The 14,901-nt window shown below is 45.3% G+C and overlaps 1 protein-coding gene across 1 annotated transcript in view; it reads left to right on the top strand.

Moving 5' to 3' along the window:
• Nucleotides 1-1,081: 1,081 nt before the first annotated feature.
• Nucleotides 1,082-14,901, top strand: part of LZTFL1 (leucine zipper transcription factor like 1) — a 52,493-nt gene continuing 38,673 nt past the window's right edge. The window contains exon 1 of the mRNA XM_008526423.2: nucleotides 1,082-1,249. The gene's annotated coding sequence lies outside the window, so the exon portion shown is untranslated. The remainder of the gene's footprint in view (nucleotides 1,250-14,901) is intronic.

Consider the following 14,901-nt stretch of genomic DNA (forward strand, 5'->3'; position numbering starts at 1 on the left):
GTGTAACCTTTTTGGCCATGACAGATGTACCTAAATCCTGGAGCCGTGCCATCCAATACAGTAGCAACTAGCCATGTGTGCCTATTTAAGTTAAATAAAATGTAACTGGTTTCTTAGTCACACTAACCGCATTTCAGGTGCTCAACAGCCACATGTAGCTAGTGGCTACCACAGGTATAGACTATGCCCATCATCTGTGAAAGCTCTATTAAATGGTTACTTTAGAAAGTCATGTATGTGACACGTATGTAGGGACATGGAGTGCTGGAGAGGCACAAACGCCTTAAAATTGGCATCAAATATAGTCAGATTGTATTTTGACATGACCACTATACATCAGATACATTAACACTGATAATACATTTCATCTTATGAATCATGGGTGTTTAGATGAAATTTTGAAAAAGCCTAAACATACAAAATGTTATATTTTTCATGAAGCTCACAGGTGAAGTCTTCCTAGCCAAGACTATGGGGGGGGCCCGCGATGACAACGGCACCCCCTGCGTCTCAGGGCCAGGGGCTGTGCCTGGCAATTGAAGGGCATTTAGGGAATGGTTGTGGGGTAGAAGCTCCAGTCCACAACCTGCACCGTGGACGACAGCAAACACCCAAGTTGATCCTCGTCGTCATTATGACGAAGGTTTCTTTTTTATATTTGTTCTGGGGGAAAATCACAACAACACTCCAGTGGAGACGGATTTCTTCTTTTTAGTGTATTGATTGTCCTGTGGACTCAGCGTGGCTCTCCCGCAGAGCGGCCCTCCCCATCAAACAGAACAAAGTGATACCTAAGATGCAGTTGGATTTATTTTCTAAATAGGACAGGCCAATGAATGGCCCCTAAGAAAGGCACAGACTGTGGGCAGTAAGAACGAAAGTGAGGGTTGATTCAGCAGCCTTGAGAGAGCTGTGAATTCCCTTACCTTGTCCCACATTCGCTGAGCATTGTGTCTAAAATGGTACATAACTGAGAATCAGCCAAATGCTCTGGCCTTTCACTTCTCCCTCTAAGTTAGCAATTATTGACAGAACAGGAAGCGGCAATGGAGGGGAAAAAAATGCTCCGTTAACTGATTTCTGGCTGTCTTTGGCCAGGGAAAGCCGTGAATTTTCTCCTTCTTTGTATTTGATTGGGACCTGGGAAAGTTTTCAGGAGGCTGGGACACACACGATAGTTGCAAGAGGCCTGGGCAAGGAAGATGCTGTACTTTCTACCTTCTCTTGGCTTAAGCTGTGTCATCACCAGGTAAGGGCATTCCGAGTAGATACTGTTTGTCCATCAAATGGTTGGGTGAGGTGGGTGGGAGGAAGGGAAGCAGGGGAGGAGGTCAGGGAAGAAGGGAAGGAGTAAATGCGCCGTTGTGGGAAGACCCTCTCCGCCATGTGGTCCCCCGTGGTCCAGGTGGGGATGCTTAGGCAGCATCAAGTTCTGGAAGAGCTGCTTTAGAACTCCCAAGTCCCCTCCCCTGGGATGCAGAGAGGCAGCACGAGGCTGGGGAGGCAGGAAGATATGACGAAACAGTAGAGAGAACTTCTGATTTCTCAAAGAAGCCTAGGATAAATGTGATCCTTTTTGCTGTCATCCAGTAGAAATTCATTCCTTGGAGGGAACTCCCATTCTTTGTTTTCTGTGCTGTGTTTCTTTGCAGGTAGAATTCAGATCAGGGTGATTGTAAGAGGTTGCAGGTTCCCTTTTATAATGGGTATTTCCCTCTGCATTCTCACCCTACCAAAGGTGAGTTCCAGAGGGCAGGGTAGTGTGTGTGTCCCCTCTGGGTCCCAGGGCCAGGTGCTGTGCTTGGAGTTGAGGGGCGTTAGGGAATAATTGTGGAATGAAGCTGCAGTCCACAACCTCTGACATGCACAACAAAGGAAAAGACCCCAGATTTGTCGGAGGGGCCAATGGGAAGTGCCGTGTCTGAATTCCCTCTTGCTCGTTCCCACGTTCCAAGTGTCTGACATAGTCTCTGGCAGAGAATAAGAGTTTTGCTTCTATCTGCTTCTTTTCAGATTCTCCATGTTTAAGACTAGATTTGTAATCTTGTTCTCCTCCTTCCTGAGCCTTTTGTACACATTGGGAAAGTCATATTCCAAAAACATGTTGGCATCTTGGAAGAGGACGATGTTAGATTTCTACTCTTCATTGAGTGATGCCTTATCTTCACTTGGGAAGTCCAGCATGTCTTGAAGGAGTTCAGGGTAGCTTGGTGGGAGGGTCTGATAGAGTCAGGTACAAGGAGTCCCAGGGTCAAACTTCCAAGGAGTAAAATCCATAAGGACTCTTCTTTGCCCACTAACTCCATGAGGACAGGGGTCATGGGGACTTGGCCATGGTTGCAGCCCAGCAGAACGTTCTGAGAGTTTATTAATAATCTTTTGACTAAATTAATGGAAAAAAACAAACCTCCCTTAAGTCCTGGGAATCTAGAGTAGTGCTATTCACTAGAACTTTCTACAATGGTGGAAATGTTCCACGTCTGCACTGTTCGATGCACAGCCACCAGCCACAGGTAGCTAATGAACACCTAGACTGTGGTTAGTGTGACTGAGAAACTGATTTTCAAGAAATTTTATTTAATTGCAATTGGTTTACATTTAAATATAAATAGCTACATATGGCTGATGGCCACCATAGTGGACAGTACAGATCTAGACTGATCCATTTTGAGCAGCTAATATTTCTACCTTAGCAAGAGTAGCTAGGATGGCTCAGTCTATGACACGAACCAAGGGCAGCTGGCCCATAGCAGAAACACTCTCCTCTCCTCCAGGGCAGAGGGGCTTGAATGGGGAGCTCCTCCCTCCCCAGGAGGCTTAAAGCCAGCACAGGATTTCACTCCACTGGTTTTCTAGGACACCTCTAGATTCTTTAAATTTCTCGTGTTTTGTGGTTAGCAGTAAAAATGATTAAAGGTCAAGAATGAACAGAAAGGAGTCATTTTTGCTAAATTCATTTACAATGAATAGCCATCGAAGGTTGGGAGGCCAGTTAGGAGGCAATTGTCAAGAGAAGGAGAAGGGGAGAGCATGAGTGTCCACCCCCTGCAGCAGCATCAGGAATGGAAGGCGGGGGGAGAGCGTGGCCACGTGACCTGTGAGAGCTGGCAAATGAGGTGCTGCAGGAGCGGGAGAGCAAGGCCATTTGGAGGCTCCGGGAAGACTTGGGCACTTTACTAGAGAGGGGAGGTGAGAGGAAATGTTGATTTTGGCAGAGAGTGATGCATTGAGCATTGGTTGTGATGTGCTTGAGGTGCTGAAGTGAAGGTATCTGAAGCTCAGAGGGGAGGTCAAGAGTTCACCGTGCAGCCACCAAGCTCTTGCAGACATGAGCTATTTATAAGGGAAACAAGTGTCCTCCACACCTCCTGAGGTTTTGTGCTCGCAGCATGTGAATCGTTAGGCTCGTTGCGGGATTTGTAATTTTATTTGCCTCCCCTATTAATGATAGAAATCTTCCTTCTGCCCTGACACACTTTATCTCACTGGAAGATCTTATTCGAGTTCTTCATTCAACATGTAGCTGTCAAGTTTCTACTATGTGCCAGCCCCGATCTAAGAGATAGGGATGTGGCAGGAGACAAGACAGGTGGTATGAAATTAAATGACAGAGAATTAAAGCAGAGAGAGATGAAGGAGTGACTGAGGGGCCTCCTTCGCACTGGGTGGTTAGGGGAGGGCTCACTAAAGAGGTCACATTTAGGACCTGAATTACAAGAAATTCCCATAAAGGTGACGGCTGGAGGGCCGGCTCCGTGGCCGAGTGGTTAAGTTCGCGCGCTCCGCTGCGGCGGCCCAGGGTTTGGATTCTGGGCGCGGACATGGCACCATTCATCAGGCCACGTTGAGGCAGTGTCCCACATCCCACAGCTAGAAGGACCTGCAACTAAGATATACAACTGTGTACAGAGGGGGTTTGGGGACATAAAGCAGGAAAAAAAAAAAAAAAAGGACTGGCAACAGTTGTTAGCCCAGGTGCCAATCTTTAAAAAAAAAAGGCGACGGTGGGGATCACCATTCCCAGCAGAGGGAACAGGCGGCAGAAAGAGCTTGACGTGTCCAAGGATGAGAAGACCAACATGCTGGGGGACAGAGAGGTGTGAGGAGTCACCAGAGAAATGGGAGGGGCTGGAGGCCGGGGTCCGTAGCTTTGATCTGATGCCAGGTGCGATGGAAAGCCACTGAGGGATTTATGTAGACTAGGACATGATCCAGTTTCCATTTCTAGTAGATCCTGGGCTGCCGTGTGGGGAAACTTCAGGGAAAACAGCCAACCCTCATGGTTTCTCTGCAGCGGGGGCTCCCACTGGCCGGGACCAGCTGACTGAATTAGAGCTTCCCCTTGCCTGGGCCACCGCGGGAGCCAGAACCCTCAGCCCTTCCTGCCACTGTCCCTTCTCCCACTTCCGCCTCTAGGGAGGCATCAGGGTGGGTTCAGAGCGCTCGGATCCCTCCCTCCTGCCACCCTACATGGAGCGAGAGCACCATGCTAACTGCCGGGAAACTTTTAGTGATGATGACAGCTAGACAGCAAGAGGTGCTGACAGGCTTTTTTTTCCTTTCTTATAAATAGACTTCATTTTTTAGAACAGTTTTAGGTTCACAGCAAAATTGAGTAGAAGCTACAGAGAGTTCCCACATAACCCGTGTTGCCTCATACATGCCACCCCCTCCACTATCAAGATCCCGCACCAGAGTGGTACTTTTGTTACAATCAGTACACCTAAATAGACATGCCGTTATCACCCAGAGTGCATAGGTTACTTTCGGGTTCTCTTTTGGTGGTGTACATTCTATGATTTTTGACAAATGTGTAAGGCCATATACGCACATTATAGCATCATACAGAGTAGTTTCACTGCCCTAAAAGTCCTCTGTGCTCTGCCCATTCATCCCTCCCTCCCTCCCTGCTAACCCCTGACAACCACTGATCCATAGTTTTGCCTTTTCCAGAATGTCATATAGTTGGAATGATACAATATGTAGCCTTCTCAGATTGGCTTCCTTCATTTAGTAATATGCATTTAAGGTTCCTCTATGTCTTTTCATGGCTTGATAGCTCCTTTCTTTTTCAGTGCTGAATAATATTCCATTGTCTGGATGTACCACAGTTTATTGATCCGTTCACCTCCTGAAGGACAACTCAGTTGCTTCCAAGTTTTGGCAATTATGAATAAAGCTGCTATAAACATTTTTTTTAAAAGATTGCACCTGAGCTACCAACTGTTGCCTGTCTTCCTTTTTTTCTTCTTCTTCTCCCCAAAGCGCCCCCCTGTACATAGTCGTATATTGTAGTTGTGAGTGCCTCTGGTTGTGCTATGCGGGACACTGCCTCAACATGGCCTGAAGAGCGGTGCCATGTCCGCACCCAGGATCTGAACTGGTGAAACCCTGGGCTGCCAAAATGGAGTGGGAGAACTTAACCACTTGGCCATGGGCCGGCCCCTGCTATAAAAATTTATGTGCCAATTTTTTTGTGAACATAAGTTTTGAACTCCTTTGGGCAAATACCAAGGACCGTGAATGTTGGATCACATGATAAGACTATGATTAGTTTTGTAAGAAAGCACCAAACTGTCTTCCAAAGTGGCTGCACCATGTTGCATTCCCACCAGCAATGAATGAGAGTTCCTGTGGCTCCACGTCCTCACCAGCATTTGGTGTTGTCAGTGTTCCAGATTTGGGCCATTCTAACAGATGCGTGGTAGTATCTCACTGTTTTTTTAATTTACATTTCCCTGATGACATAAGATATGGCGCATCTTTTCATATGATTATTTGTCATCTGTATATCTTCTTTAGTGAGGTGTTTATTAGGACATTTGACCCATTTTTTCCATCAGGTTGTTTGTTTTCTTATTGGTGAGTTTTAAGAGTTCTTTGCATATTTCAGATAACAGTCACTTAGCTGATGTGTCTTTTGCAAATATTTTCTCCCAGTCTGTGGCTTATCTTCTCATTCTCTTGACATTGTCTTTTGCAGAGCAGTTTTTAATTTTAATGATGTCCAGCTTACCACTTATTTATTTCATGGATTGTGCCCTTGACGTTGTGTCTAAAAAATCATCACCATTCCCCAGGTCATAGTTTTTCTCCTGTGTTATCTTCTAGGAGTTTTATAGTTTTGTGTTTTACATTTAGTCTATGATCCATTTTGAGTTAGTTTTTGTAAAAGGTGTGAGGTCTGTGTCTTGATTCATTCTTTTGCATGTGGATTTCCAGTTGTTCCAGCATCATGTGTTGTAAAGACTATCTTTGCTCCACTGTATTGCCTTTGCTCCTTTGTCAAAGATCAGTTGACTATATTTATGCGGGTCTATTTCTGGGCTCTATTCTGTTCCATTGATCTCTTTGTCTATTCTTTCACCAATACCACACTGTCTTGATTACAGACAGGTTTTTAACTTGAGGACTTTGAATGACCCTAAAAATGAGACCATTAAACTTTTAACTCTTCTCTTCTTTTCCTATACAAAATGTAAATAAAAAATGGACCCCCATCCATAGCCTCACTCTGCCCCCAGTTTTCTCCATCATGTTGACCATTTTACCCTGCCCCTGGTCCCATACTTGATAATTTTTTCAAAACATGGAAGTTCAATGACTGGTGTTTTCAAAAAGTCAGAAAATTTCCACAGCATTAAAATAGCTGTATCAAAATGTCCTCAGTTTCAAAATGGCCACATCAAAACAACCACAACAAAAGGTCAGGTGCCTACAGTGGAGGCCCAGAGAAAGGCTTCTTGCAGAGGGGCAGTTGACCTGAGACCTCTGGGCTAGTGTCTCCTCTTTGTAGTCACACACCCGCCGAGCACACAGACCCTTATAGAGTTCCTGCCTGCTGGGTGCAGGGAAACACGAATTAAGACCCCAGCACAGCCTTCAGATTGTCACAGGGTTCTACCTTAGAAATAACAATGCAGTTTCCAATATTAACCACATTTGGAAAAAATATGCCCACAAAAACAACATATAACAGCCTTCCCAAGCTGAGTGCTGCGGCCCAGCAATGTGGGTAGGTCTTAGCAAAGGGTGAAATTCTTTGAAAACAGTCAAAGCAGCATATCGAAGGTTCTGAGAAGTCCTGCAGCAAAGATGTCTACTTCCTATTTTTTAAACTGGGAATTCATTTTTCAGTAGCGTCAAGCATTTTATTCGGTATATCTCAGGCTGTCGGAGTTGGGACCCCCATTCTTTTCCCTTTCTCTGACATGTCTTGCTGAACCTTTGCCCCTTGTGTTTGTGATGACAGAGAGGGAGGCAACTGCTGTCTTGGCTTCTACCTCTGCTGCGTGGATCCAGGGGGCTCTGAGGAGAGGCCGGGGCACAGTCCCCCTTCCACTGCTCAGTCTTGCCTCTACCTCTGAGACGGCCCGTCCTTCCTTTCTGTTGGCCTCCGACATTGATCTCATTTCTCTGTCTGGTTTAAGCCTCCTACTATCTACCCAGTTTCTCAAACTTTCCCCCCCACCCCGGGAATGGCCAAGGAAGAGAGTGAAAGGTCCAGTTGGGCAGAACGTGCTGGATGACTGCCACTTCCTGTGTGACCCTGGGCAAGGCACTTTCCCTACCTGTAAGATGTGGGGATGGCACCCCCTCAAAGGGTTGCTGTGAGGGCACAAAGGGGTAACATGGGGAAGAGCCATGCCGGGGATCTGGCGCTCAGCACGTGCTCCTGAGCGGTACTTTCTATTGAAGGGTGTCGTCATGATGTCATGGTGATATCTGGGGTCTGTCCAATTCTGCACTTACCTACACGGTGGCCTCTGTTGCAGAGCCTCAGTTTCCTCTTTTGTAAAACAGGACATTAACAGCTATTCCCCAGGGTTGCTGTCAGAGTTGCTATCTGAGAGTTCGGCACTCAGGAGGTGCCAAAGCAACAATGCTGTCCTTGTTTTGTTAAAAGATTTCATTTCTAAACACAGAGAACTTCAGTAAATGACAATGCGGGAACATGATTCAAATCCAGCACATTTACAGGCTTGCGCCCTGGGGCCTCCTTTCTGACAATCTTTATACCTCATGCTTCCAAAGCCCCTTGCTTACGGCTTTCTCTCCTGTTCCTGAGGGTCAGCAGCTGAGACTTCCTCTTCACTGTGATCCCCACTCTTCTCCAGGGATAGAGAGGATAAATAAATGTCCTGAGCACCCATTTTGTGCCAGGAGCTTTACAAACATCATCTCATTTAAACCCCATAATAACTATAAGATAGAGAGTGTGTCCTTTCTGAAGATGAGGAAACCGTCTTTGAGCAGCAGCTAACTGAACTGCCTAAGATCACAGAGTGAGTGGTAGCCGGGATTCAAATCCAAGTGTGGCTGATTGCAAAGGCCATTCTCTTTTCTCTTCCCCTTCCTGCCTACGGTACGCATCCTCCAAGGAGACATTTTGTTCCACAAATTTAAATTTTTACACTAAAGCTTTTCTTCACCCAGAGAATCAAAAAGTAGAAGAATAAAAAGCCTTCTTCTCTGAGTCACACTAAAAACAACAAAATATCATCAGTACGATATTTTACAATTTGCAAAATAATTTTTACACATTTAATCCTTACCACCACCATGGGAGATAGATATGATTTTCATATTTATATTGTACAGATAATAAAATTGAAACTCATAGAAGTCAAGGGATTTGCCCAAGGTCACACACCTGATAAGTGGTGGATCAAGATTTGCATCCAGGCCTAATTCAAAATTCTGCTCCTCTCCCTTTGCCTCAGTTGCTGGGTTTCCCCCAGATACACAGCAACACAGTCAGCATTTGCAAATAGCGTGTTCGTTCGTTCATTCATTTACCCAAAACTGATTTAGTACCTACTATAGCCAGACGGTATTCTAGGTACAGGGAATCCAGTAGGAGACAAAACAGGCAAGGGGCAACTCCCACAGAGCTCACATTCAAGTGCAGAGAGACAGGAAACAAACAACATAAAGTGAGATAAGTGATGCGTGCTCTAAAGGAGACAAGCAGGCTGCACCCCTTGCCTGTTGCTGCATAACAACCCACTCCACAATGTAGTGACTTCAAACAATGATTATTATTTAGCTCATGATTCTGTAAGTTGCCATTTAAGCTGGTTTCAGCTGGGAAGTTCTTCTGGTCTCAACCAGCCTCAGCTGACCGCAGCTGGGTCTGCTCAGGTGTCTGTGGTCACCTAACAAGTTGGCGAGGGGCTGGCTTTCTCACATGGCCTTTGCTCTGGTCCACATGGTCTCCCATTCTCCAGTTGGCTGGCCGAGGTTTGTACACATGGTGATGGTAAGGTTCCAAGAGAGAGCAGAAGTACACAAGGCCTCTCAAGGCTCTGGGCTCAGAACTGGCACACTGTCACTCTGTCACATTCTTTTGGTCAAAGCAAGGCACGGGTCAGCCCGGATTCAAGGAGTGGGGAAACAGACTCCACCTCTTGATGGGAAGAGCTGCCAAGTCCATTTGAAAAGGAGTGGATAGAGGGGGACTGTTAATTGGGGACATCAGTGAAATTAACCTACCACGCAGGGTGATGTGATAGAGAGTTAAGGGAAGGGAGAGGATGGAGCTGCTTCAGAGGAGGGGAGAGGGAAGGCCTCTCTGAGGAGGTGACATTTATGCTGAAGTATGAAAAGGAAGAGCCATTCCAAGAGACAGGAAAGAGCCTCCCCTAAGAAGAAGTTGTATACAAGACACAATCCCCGTAGCAAAAGGGCCACACCCTGCACACAGACCTACTAGACAGACATGTATTAAACAGAAGACAGCAGGTGCACAGGAGAGCAATGCAACACAAGCATAGCATCAAAATGCTCATCCCTTTGCCTCCCTCCACCCCAGTGGCCCCAAATGGCTGCCAAAAGCCTTTTTTCAGTGGCCATTTTCATGAAATAGTTTTGGTTCCTTAGAGAAAGATGCCTCCTAAAGTAGGGATGTGGGAGAGAGGAGGAAGAAAAAGGATTACAATGAAGAATGAAGACAGAGGAGAATGCTAATAAGAAAGGGGGAGGAGCTGGAGAGAGAAGGGTAGAAACACGTCCAGCATGTGGTGAGCCCTTGATAAACACCTGTAGAATCCATGAACGGACAAGGTTACCATCCACTGCGTAAGATAAAGCAAATACCAAACAATTAATATAAGACAGAATAAGAAACTTCATGAGGTAAATATATAGATACATTCATATGTATATGTACATACACATAGGGGTGTGTGTGTGTGTGTGTGCACATACGTGCACAATGAAGGAAAAAGGGAGATAAAAGGAAGCAGAAGGAGACATCTCTACTGAGGGGAGCAGAGAAGCTAAATGGCTTCAGAAGCTTGTGTTACGATTTGAGCAATGAGTAATACTTCAACAGGTTGCATGTAAACCTATGGTGAGAAGATTGTAGGACAGAGGCAATGGTATTCTAGGAGGAGTAAATGGCTTGGGGAATGCTCATAGGCAGGAATGGTTTGTTTTTGTTTGAATTTGGGGAAGGATTAAGTGAGTGGGTGTAGGGACGTCTTCCAGAGAAAAGAGTATTTCATAGAATAGCTGTTATGGTGAACTTCTGGAGGAGAAACAGAGGATTATTTTGAGCAAGACATTGTGGGAAGAAAAGAAAGATAATTCAAAACTCCAGGAAAAACAAAAGGCTGTGTAAGAAGTGAAATATAATAACAGTTCACTACTTGGTCTTGATAAAAATTCTAAATAAAATGATATTGTAAAGATGGGAAAGTAAGTGAGGCTGATGTGGGAACGAAATCTTCATCTATTATAACAAGAAGTAGGTGAATAATGTCTAAGATGGATTACCAAAACATACAGCTCAAAGAATGATTTAAAAACTTCCAATACAAAGTGTGGTCCGCAGACCAACAGCAGTATCACCCGGGAGTTTGTCAGAAATGCAGAATCTCAGGCCAGCCCCAGACCCAGTGAGTCAAATCTGCATGTCACAAGACCCCCAAGGGATGGGTGTACTCAGTAAAGTTTGAGAAGCACTGAAAAGTTGGTTTGGGGGATGGAACTGAGAGTGGGGAAAAAAAGAGCTAGGAATTTCTTGTCTTAAGCCTTCAAAGTATTATTCCTTTACTTAGCCATGTGCATGTTATTTATTACTTTAATTTTACAAGTTTTTAATGGTTAAAAGAATAAATACCTGGGTAGAATGCGGTCCCTTTCTCACTAATATTTATTCTCCCTCACAACTTAATCTAATCCTGGCTCTGGCCCTCAGCTTTGACTAGGGTGACCTTTCTAAGACATCACAGCTAGTACCACCCAGGACTTCAGTCTCACTTGCCTCTAGAAGCTCCCTGGACAGAGGTGGTCCCTCATCTGCCATCTGCAGACTTTGCCATTAGAGCACTTCTCAGAGTTTTCTCTAACTCTCAGCACTCCCCTCCCCCAGCAACCTGAGAAGAGACCACAGCCACAAACCGTCTTCAACACCTCCCAGCATCTGTTTTTTCTCCAATTAAAGGTTTCTCTGGCAACTTATCTCTAGTCCAGTGGTTCTCAAAGTCTGTTCCCCAGACTAGCAGTGGCCGCAGCAGCATCACCTGCACCTTTGTGAGAGCCGTGGGGTGCCTCAGACCCATGGAATCAGAAACTCTGGGCACAGGCCCAGCAATGTGTGCTTTAACAAGCCCTCCAGGGGGCCTGCTGCTCACCAAACCATCCCCTGTTCTACTGCTGGGTTGGTTGGTTTCAAATCTCGCCTGGGCTCCCCAGGAGCATCTCAGTGATAGCTTCGGCTTCCCAGCCACTTTCACAAAGGATGGAAACACAACCTACTCCAAGCCTGTTTTCTAAAAATGGCTGGAGCCCTTCCCTGTCAAATCTTTTTAGACAGTATTTTAAAACCGAGGGTTAAAGGGATTATATCACACATATCCCGCTCTTTGCTCCATACCACACCCCATCTTTGAGGTTTATCCTTGTGTTTGCTCCATGGCCTCATCCGCATACACGTCAGAATCAATTACAAAGTTGACGGCTCTCCGCCAACTACAGACGGACGGTTCTCCTGCCCCCTTCCTTCTCGGCTCCTCTGCAGCCCATACGTGCCCATGCTCTCAAGCCCCCAGACTTCAGCTGTCACCCAGGAAGATGCCCTGTGGAGATAAGTTCCCTTGTGGTTGAAGATGAGTCAGTGAGCCTGGGCCTGCCACTCCGTGCCACCACCTGGCTGCTCCCCTGTCTCTGTCACTACCATGAGCGATGAGCCCTTCAGATAACCCCAGACGAGGGCTACAGACTTACATCACTTCTTGATGAGCAACCAATGAGAGCGAGCTCAGATCCTAAGCTCCCACTGTAGGAAAGATTTCTACAGGAATGAGTTGACCTGGGATTGCAAACCAAGCCTTCTGCAGAATAGGAAAGCCAGATTTCAGCTGTTGGCTGGAGATGGCCCTTCTTGTTACTAAGCATCTGGTGGAACTACTTTTCCTTTCTTTGTCTTTCATCTTTGCTGCTGCAATTTTCGGGGGCTTCACTCCATTTACTAAAGGTGTGTGGGCGTTAAAGTCACGCTATGGAAAAAACATCACATACACACACCACAGGCTTTTTTTCTCCATTTCTCTGCAAGCAGATGCTTTTATGACTTTCTGAAATAAAGAAAACTGGCTGTTACTACTTGCTTTTTGCAGTTTCTCTTAGAAGTTCTGCTCCTACAAACTCAAAAGAAAAAGACGAGTAACTCCAATTTTTAAATCTGCAGAAGTATGAAGAGGCGGTACCCAGATGGGGGAAGAAAAACATCTGAAAAGATGCTCTATCTAACTAGTCATCAGTGAAATGCACGTTAAACAAGATTTTCACCCTTCAATAGACAAATCTTTACGGGTTTGAAATTGGACATTGGGGTGAGGAACCAGGAACTCTCACACTCATGAGAGTGTCTGAACTGGTTCATCCACTTTGGGAGGGGATGATGGCAGGATCTGTTAACATATAAGGCTTGCATCCCTATGTCGCAAACATTTTCCAATAGTATTCCCTTTAGAGAATATTCATGTATACCCTCAAGGAGGTATGGCAACAATGGTGCTTGTGTCGGTGAAAAAGGAAAAGAACTTACATGTCCATTAATAAGACGATGATTTCATAAAGGATGGTATATCCAATCTATGAAATACTATGCAGCAGTGAAAAAGAATGAGGTGGATCTATGTGAACTAACAGGAAAAGATTTCCGGGGTATTTCCCTAAATGAACAAAGCAAATTGTAGATGATATATTCAACATAATGGTATTTCTGATGGAAACAACCAAGTGACATTATCTGTCTAGCCACAAATGCACATTTATAATAGCAGACAAAAGACTTTAGAGAGATTTATACCCAAATGGCCACACTGCTTATCTCCAGGAAGAAGTCAGGGGTTGGTGGTAATCATTGAATATTCTACTATGAGAGTATATTCAGGAATAAATTGCATAATTGTGTAATTAACGTTAAACATTTTAGGATTCTAATAAAAGTGTTTCTATCTGTTAAATACATAAAAAACGTGTAACTTCTCTTGAATGTTAAGTAGACTTGTATTTGTGCAAGTATATGACTACTTCTTTTTAGAAAGTTACTATAAAACCATCCCATTTGTCCAGATCTCTCATTGTTCGTCTGATAGTTAAGAGCAAAGATAGATCCTCTGTAGGTTCAACCACAAACACACATATACACACACACACACATAACACACACACACACATACCATCACTCATCCTGGGCATAGCAATTTCCACCCCATGCCACATTGTGCTAACTTTCAGGATGTCTAAACCACATCCAAGCAGGCCTTTCTGATTAGCTGATAGCTTTGTTTCCAGGCTTCCGTGCCATCTGATTGTCAACTCATAATTTCAGAGCTGCCAAAACCAAGAGACACCTGACGTGGTGGTGGTGCCTGGGTCTGTGGGTGTAGCCTGACAGCCAGGCACCTGGTTTCCTGACCCCAAACCACACAGCTCCCCATGTGGCCTCACAGGCACCTTTGTATCATGCTGCCCTGTCCCTCCCACCAGCCTGAGCTTCAGAGCAGGCACCGGGGAGATGGGGAGAGGCCTAGAAGGCTGCTGATCTGACAGAAGTTACCTCAGGAACGTCTTCCTTACGACCTTCTGATCTATACTCCATTTAATGAGACAACATTATATGATGGGGAGACATGGAGATTTGGAGGAAAATGTAAAACCAGATGTCACAGGGACTCAAATACTTTTCTTGGCATAACCACTCTCCCTCTCTCTCCATGGGCAGACCCACTGAAGAAGCCAAATGACAAGGCTAGAGGAAATGGCTTTAGACGAGAGGTTAGAAGATGATGTAAATGTCATCTTAGGTTCTCCCAGACTTTGGGGTGAACTTTCCTCTCTGGATCAGACATAGCTGAATTCCTTTTTATTTCAATGAGATGAAGATTTTAGGGCACCAAAATCAAAGCTTTCCTGGGGTCTTCATTCCCTGCCAAAGCTGTGCCAAGCCCCCTCCAGACACTACCCACGCTGCTTCCAGCCACTTTCCACAAAGGAGGGGCTCCCCGATGAGGCGAGCAATTGTAGGCTCAGAGTTGGCCACATTTCTTAAAAATTCGAGGTGGCCCAGAGGAGATATGCTTCTTTTTATGGCTCTGTTCCCTCCCAGAGGAGGACAGAACTTGTCAGCACAGGGTAACATCCAGCCACTTACTTGATCTGGTACAGTGACCACATTCTCCAAGAGAAACATAAAGAAGTAAAAAAAACATGATGTGTAAATGAAGAGGAACTTTAAACTGATACCACAGACATGGCCTCTTCTTTGCCCTGTCTTCCAGGAAGGTCCTCATGAAGCTTGGACAATAAAAATGGATTGCAGTCTGCCCATCCTATGATCTTGAGGGTCTCCCCTGACAAACATACCATGTCAGCGGGCATGGCTGCCTA

The sequence above is a fragment of the Equus przewalskii genome, chromosome 15, assembly GCF_037783145.1.
Source record: "Equus przewalskii isolate Varuska chromosome 15, EquPr2, whole genome shotgun sequence".
Classification (NCBI taxonomy): Eukaryota; Metazoa; Chordata; class Mammalia; order Perissodactyla; family Equidae; genus Equus; species Equus przewalskii.